At 33.6% G+C, this 8068-nt stretch overlaps 1 non-coding gene across 1 annotated transcript; it reads left to right on the forward strand.

Annotated features, from left to right (window-relative positions):
* The first annotated feature begins 210 nt into the window (after window positions 1–210).
* On the forward strand, window positions 211–320 carry LOC120363445 (U6 spliceosomal RNA). The gene has a single exon (XR_005578995.1). It is a non-coding gene; the product is annotated as a U6 spliceosomal RNA (small nuclear RNA).
* The last annotated feature ends 7748 nt before the right edge of the window (window positions 321–8068 follow it).

Raw genomic sequence — 8068 nt, forward strand, 5'->3', positions numbered from 1 at the left:
CTACATATTAAATATCTGACAACAATTAAAATGTCACTTTTCAGAGAATCAGAGAATTTCAGATATAAGGGGCCACATAATCCAGGATCTCAGTCCAAGTTGCACAAATTTAATAACCGATGTTGGCTCTTCAAAGTAGGCCCATGGTAGTGCTTATGTATTATTACTAAAGAGAGAAGAGATTTTCTCATTCAAAATGTTCCTAAAGTAGTGCTTGCTTCAGCACCACATGTACTAAAATTGGAATGATACAGAGAAGATTAGCATAACCCCTATGCAAAATGTTTCTTCAATCTTATAGATTTATATACCTGATTTTCCCAGTAAAAGTCACCATTTTAGATCAAGGTGCAAACACTCATATTTAAATATGTTTTTTGCCTTAAGCGATTTTATCAGAGTGCCCTTAAATTCTTTAGCAAGGCTTATAAATAGCAGCCGTAAATAAGTGATTTAAGAGAAGGATTAAATAAAGCCTAAGACTATAAGCTTCTATAGAGCCTACAAGTAAGGATTTGGACCTGACATTCTGTTGCTACGATAACAATTTAACACAAATTAGGAGGCTTTAAAAGAAACATTTATTATCTTATACTTCTGTGGGCCAAAAGTGTATGACTAGGTTCTCTGCTTAGGGTCTTATGATGCCAAAGTCAAGCTATCGAGCAGCCTAGCTTTTGTCTGGATGCTCTGGGGGACAATGCCTTTCCAGACTCAAAGAAGTTGTTTTGTGAAAAATCAGTTTTAAGCAGCTGTAGGACTGGGGTCACTGTTTCTTTCTAACTGTAAGCCAGGGATTGTCCTCATGTTGTAGAGACCACCCATAATCTACAGCTTTTGGACTATTGGGGCTGGCGTCCCCTCCATCTTAAAGGCAAAAGATGTACCGAATCTTCATCTGCTTCTCCTGCTTCTTCCTGCTTTGAATCAATTTCTTTTCCTTTCTCTTCTGCCACCCTCTTCTGTTCTTAAAGGACTCAAATGATTAAATTGGGCCTACCCAGATAATCCATGAAAAACTCCCTCTTTTAAAATCAACTGATCAGTAACCTTGCTTGTATCTTTGAAGTCCCTTCTCAGAAGTAACAAGGTTACTGTTTAAATAACTAAAGATAAGAACCTTGAAGTAACTTTTTTTAAATTATTGCCTGCCACGGAAATCCAGAAGCGTATCTATTGCACTGAGTGTAAGTGGGGAAAGGAAAACCAGCTTTACCAGAATTATTTATGAAAGCAGCCATCAACCCAAAACTACTTTTTAAAAGAATTTTGGACTTTCAGGGTTTGGATATTTTGTAGTTTTATTTTTTTTTTCTTTTCAATGTGAGATTTATTTTGTAATGTAAACTTGATCATTACAGAAAATTTGAAAAAAAATAGAATAAAAATATGAAAATATCACCCATGGTCCCAACATTCAAAGACAACAACTTTAACATTTAATGGGCTGCTTTTCACATGCTTACAAAGTTTGGTGTGCCTGCTTCATCATTTCTTATGCCTAAGCAAAATCGTAATTGCATTTGTTTCTATTTCTAAACAGCAGAAAACTACCTCTGGGAGAGTTGTTCCCTAGAGAATTTGGGGGGAGTCAAAATACTTTATTTATACCTATCATTAGTGATAATAATTCACTGACTTTCCTGTTGAAAGTTGCATACATGGGTAGAGGAAAAAAAAAAAAACTCAATCGTCTTACAGATTAATCAAATGGTCAGTTCAAACAGATGTGGTGTGGTAAAACGGTGATTTCTTCAAATCTTGAGATGCTAGTTGGTGATATGTTTGTTATTGTGAAAGGTCTATTCAGCTCTTTAATCTACAAATTTCCTAAGTCTTTAATTGTTATTTGGAGTTTTCACTGTCAACTGGAATAGGATTCCAAATAACTTTATGAAGTACATACAAAGATTTTACATAAGTACATACATAATATTCAGATTTAATCTGAATCTTAATGTAAGTGAAAGTAGCCTTCATATTTAAAATACATCTTAGCTGGATGTAAAATATTAAATTGCAAACTTTTCTCTATTAAAACTAAACCTTAGCCTATTCAATTTTGGCATTTGTTGTAAATAAGACTGAACTCAGGATAATTTGTGTTTTTCCGGAGATAAGCAGAATTTTCTACCTGGATGCATATAAAAGTTTGCTTTAATATATCATTAAAGTTGAAATGGTTCAAGTGTTTTCTAGTTATAGGTATCTTTGTATGCTTTTTTTTCTTACAAAAACAGTATTTTTATCTGTATCCCGTGTTCTATAATGAATTACAAATAAATCAGTTCTGTATTACTGCCTCTGATTATTTTGGTATTATCTTCAGGGACACTGACAACGCATAGATTAAATCTTTACTTTCCAACTCCATGTGTTGTATTCTGTGTCACTGTTTGAATCTTGTTTCCCCTGGTACACTGTGGAAGAGTGACTCTGAAAGACTGACTCAGGTATTCCAAAGCATTGATCCAATTTTTCATTGTCAACTCAGTTATCGCACTTTCACTTTCCCTGAAAACATTACTATCTCTTTTTTTCTTACAAAATTCTGTGGGTTTTGTTTCTGTTTCATAGAATGTATTTCTTATTAAAGATGTCAAGTAGGGTTTTATTTCCTTCCAGTTCTTAGACGAAATGATTTCCAGGAATTTCTGAATTTTCAAGATGTTCTCTTACTATTGTTCCACAACATTAATTCATAACCCCAGGTTGTCTGTACAAATCTCCTAGGAAGGTGCGAGCTATATATCCAGTCTGTACTGGCCAACAGGCAACGTATAAGAGTATTGTTGATCTTGTTATCTGTTCATTCCAGTACCAGTCAACTCTCTTAAACGGCAAACTGAAAGCATAATTGAGGCTTTAGATTTTGAAACAGATTCGATCTGTTAAAAATGCTTTTCTATCAGGCAGCTCTTTCAGAAGAGTTTGCTTAATATTTCTCTAATTAGACAGAAAACTTAATCTTGACTGCTCTAACTATAGTTAGCATGATCTAATGAGAATTCAGAAAGACCTAGTTTTGAATCTCCGCTTAATCACTTTCTAGTTTTATAGCTTTTAACAAATTTCACAATCTCATTGAACTAGCTTTATAATCTCCTACTTCTCAAGATGATCATGTGAATTATATGAAATGGCACATTTAAAGCTCATGAGACTTACTAGACCACACAGAAGAAAATAAGTGGTAAGATTAGTTATTATTACACTCCCAGGAGTGATGAGTCACCATCAATTACTCTTTCTTTTTATATAGGTTAATCTCCTTTATGTGGCAGATTTCAGTTAAATATAAAATTCAAATTTATACTGACGGATGTTATGGGGAGGGGCTGAGGTCAGTGTGTTGCCTCAGTAAGTGGCATACTCCCAAGAGAGAGACAGTCAATTGCCTTTTCTGTGGATATAGATCTTGAATTTAGGAATCAGAAGGCAGAATGTGCCTCCTAATGAATTGCATGCATAAGGCTGTTTAAAACTATAAATTTTATTTTTCAATCCCATTTCCTTAGGCTCTTTGGTCATAGAAAATCCCTCAAGTTTATTAAATACATTGACAGTCATCTCTTATTGTTAGTGTGAGTTTGTAATATGTGTGTACCCATGCCTTAATAAGTATATTTGTGGGTAGTTGTTGTACTTCACAGTGCTGCTGTTAGATATCACTTTTTTGGGGGGGAGGAAGCTATATTTTAATAAAATTATCTTCTTTAATTAAAAATTATTGATGTTATATTGCCGAATTTCCAGTGGGGTTTTTTCCAGATGGCAGTTATGAGATAAATTCATCAAATTCATTTGAGAAATACTGGATTGGAACAAAAATGAATAATTTATTTACTCTATTACTACATAAGACTTATAATATGCTATTGTGCATTACCAGTCTCTGAAGGAGGCATAGCATATAACACTTCTCATGTTAGTTGGACCACAAAAATAGTTTGAGAGGTAAGTGAGTAGCTGCAGTGAGCACTCTGAGTTCTGCTGAGAAACCTTCACCTCCCCTTCTTGGATACTGTGCCCCATCTTCCAGCTTCTGTTCATTTCTCTGCTAAAATTTCCCATCTGAAAATGACTTCTGGGGATCTCTTTTAAGCACTACAACTGTCTTTCCAGTTGGAAGAGCTAGAAATGTATGGAAATTTACATTTCCACTCAATTCCACTTCTACGTATTCCCAATTGCTGACTCACAGCCAATGACTGGTGTCAGGGTACAAAAGTCCAGCTCTTTTGCTGAGAAAACTCTCAGTCATACTCTAGAGCTCCCCGTGGCTTAGGCTGAGTATGGGACATCATTTGAAATTACTAATATAAACTTCCCTGGAGATTGCCTTTTCTTCTCTGCTTCCCCTCATTTGCAACCCTCAGCAGTTTCTTCTTAATAAATCACTTGTTCCTAAATTTTTGCCTCAGGATCTCTTTCTGGGAGAACACAATCTAAAGCAGTAGAATATTTCGGACCTATCAATTCAGAAAAATAATTGGAAATACTGCTGTATAGCATGATAATTGCCTTCAGGACTCCTGAAGTGGGTTTTAGAATCTGTGTTTCAACAAGCAGCTCAAGTAATTCAATGAAGATGAAATTTCATGTTTAAGAATAAAGTAACAAGAAGTATATATTAATTCATATTAAATAAGTATTTATAAAGAAAGCCTTTTGCAATTGCTCATTGGTTTTAGCCTCTATTATTGCATTATTCAGGCACATTTCTGTACTTTTCTTTTAATGACTTTTACCCTTTTTTTCTCTGTTATTTTAAGCAATCACTTCAGCAAAATTTCACTACCAAGAGTAAAATTTATATTAACCTATTTGAATTTCAAATAATAGTCTACTAGAGCTGGGTGAGACCTTAATGATCATATATTTTAACCCTGTCATTTCAAAGATGAGGAAACTTAAATTTAGAGAAGAAAAGTTATGGCCCAAGGTCACGCAGAGCCATCCCTTGTCTTTTGAATCTTAGTCAGATATTTAATCTTTACACAAGGGTACCTTTCTAATTTTACAGATAATGAGTGAGCTGGAATGCATTACATTTCTGGAGTGTTCATTTTAGCTATAATTCTATTCACAAAAATGTGATCATTGCCTTACATAGAGCTCTTATTTAATATTTTAAACTCCACAAGTTGAAATTTGATTTTTCTGTTTATCGAGAGGAAGAAAGAAAATATTTAAAAAATTCATATATGCAGCAAAATGCAATGAAAATTACTAATGCTTCCCATGATTCCATTAATTTTAGTTACTGTAATAAACAATATTGGCCTTCCAATAGAAAGGAAACCCTTCTTTGTTCTAAAAACACAGTTTAAAGATGGAGAAGGAACAATTAAAACTTCTGTATTGTTTGTGTAAAATTTTTGGTCCAAACAAGGATAATTTTGAGAGGGAAAGAGGATGCTATTATTAAGTATGCTGAATCTGTCCCAGCAAATTGAGATGTGTGGTCATTCTTTCCATAACACTACACATTTTGCCTCCTCCAAGAAGAGTTCCTAATTGATCTTACAGACAAGCTCTTTTTCTCACATGACCATTTGTCCTAGACATTCTCTTTCCTTTCTGACAAGTTATTCTCCCTCTTCCACTTACCCCCTTCCTCCCACCACACACACACACACACACACACACACACACACACACACACTCTCTCTCTCTCTCTCTCTCTCTCTCTCTCTCTCTCTCTCTCTCTCTGTCAATTTTGTATCCTCCACATTGGCTAGACTAGGGCATTGCTCATCACTGAGACCTTAGAAAATGATGTTTCCATTCGATTACTTAAGATTCAATCTTATACAAGCTACTAGACTCAACCTGAAAATAACACAGCTATATCCAGTTAAGCCAAAGTAGGATCCTCTTTCTACATTTTGTTTCCAAACTTCTTATCAGCATAATTAAGATGCTGATAAGAAGTGCTAACACTCATTTGCTACACACATATTAAATGGCTGACAGAATTTTTCTTAAAAAACAAAATATATGTGTTTTGCTTATTTCTTTCTTTTTTAATTTTTTTAATTGCATTTTAGGTTTTGGGGTACATGTGAAGAACATGCAAGATTGTTGCATAGGTACACACATGGCAGTGTGATTTGCTGCCTTCCTCCCCATCACCTATATCTGGCATTTTCCCCCATTCTATCTCTCCCCAACTCCCCACCCCCCGCTGTCCCTCCCCTATTTCCCCTCAACAGACCCTTTGCTTATTTCTTTCTTACATTTTCGATTTTGTGTTACATGAAGTAATCAGAAGCATTATAGGTGTTAGTAACAATTCAGATTATTCATTAGTCTCCTATTCTTTTCTTTCAACTCAAGCTAATTCTAATAGCTAATGATTCTTCTAATTATATTATAAGCTCTGTGAATATTTATGTCAATGCAAATATTGGGAAAAATTAATGAATAGAAGCAAAAGAAAAACATAATGTGAAATCTCTTCTTTATGATACCTTTGCATGTAGTATAATTCTTTTCAATACTTACTGTAATTGGCATTTCTGTCTCCCTTGTTCTACTATAATAAGACTGATGAAAATATTAGTCCATAGAAATAAAAGCAACATAAAATTATTGGCACTGAGGCAATTATATTACAATACCATTTTACACTCTTCCTCATGACATTTGAATGAGTCACAACTGTTACATCAGCCACTTTAGGAACAAGTTTCTGTTTCACAGACTTCAAAAATTTCTCTAATTTAGGTTTTCAATTTATCCAATATTCCAAAAACTAGCATCATGGTTTGGAATCTATTGGCCTTGAAAGTACTTGTTCCATGTTTGAGAAAAAAGCAAATGGCTCTAGGGTGTTAAAAACTCTCAATAACCAGGATCAATTTTGCTAACTAACCTTGTCCATAATTACCCTAATTTGATAATTTGTAAAGCCTACAACACATAATTCTTTAGTAAGCAATTTTGCAAATATTTACAATAAAAAGGACATATAGGATATTTAATAAGTATCAAGTGAGTTTTTAAAGGCTTTTCATGTATTATCTCATTTAATCTTCAAAATAAATCTAACAAGCAGGAATTATCACTTATTACTGAGATAACAAAACCCGGCTGATAGAAGATACCGTATTTGTTCAATGTCTACAAGGCCACAAAATGGCATACTTATGCTTTGAACACAGATTATTTTCTAACTACAATCCCATGCTTTCAAATTCAACAAAGGCCTATTAACTCTAGCCATTACTGAAGCACATTTTGAAATTACTCACATCTTATTTCCTTGTTTTTAACAATATCAATTTTATTATCAGTTTAACTCTTGATATGAAAACATGTCTTATGGTAGTTAGGGTTAGCTAAAAAAAAAAAAAAACTTGAAAATTCAAACCTATGTGATTTGGGGTAAGTCACTTAAGGTCACTATCAATTATCTTCATCTTTAAAACAGAATTCACATATCTGTTTCTCAGAGTTTTGAAGACTAACTGATAAAGTACGTGGTATAGGATTTTCTTCCCTATTAAATAATGTTCACATGTAAGATATTTAGCGTTGTTATAAGACTAGATTGAAAATTTACTGCAAATTCTCAGCTAGGAAGTTTTGTTTTCACAGAGTAGCAATGAAGTGTTTACAAATCAGCCAATATTTTATATTGTTATGTTCTACATATCAAATTTCATAACTCCAAATCTGCATGACATCCAATATTACTAAGAGGTGTAAAGGTATCAGAAATTCAAAGAAAGTCTCAACAATTATTTTTGTATAAATATTTTCTATATGCTGATTATATTTATAATAAGGCAGACTTATGGAGCTCACTGAAGGTAATATATGTTAGGTTACAACATAAACACACAGCCTCTATCCACTGTGAACATGTGTATGACTAAGTGGTTATTACTCAACAATTTTGTGAGAAATGTGACATTATTAATTGAAAAATATCCACTTGTGAACATTGATTTTAAAGTTGGCAGAGAATGAGCTATTTATTTCCTACCCCTTTCTTCCTCTGTAGAACTTAAGAATTTGCATTTGACAAAGCATATAAGATGGATGAATCAGAAAAATT

The sequence above is a fragment of the Saimiri boliviensis genome, chromosome 4 (assembly GCF_048565385.1).
Source record: "Saimiri boliviensis isolate mSaiBol1 chromosome 4, mSaiBol1.pri, whole genome shotgun sequence".
In the NCBI taxonomy this organism is placed as follows: domain Eukaryota; kingdom Metazoa; phylum Chordata; class Mammalia; order Primates; family Cebidae; genus Saimiri; species Saimiri boliviensis.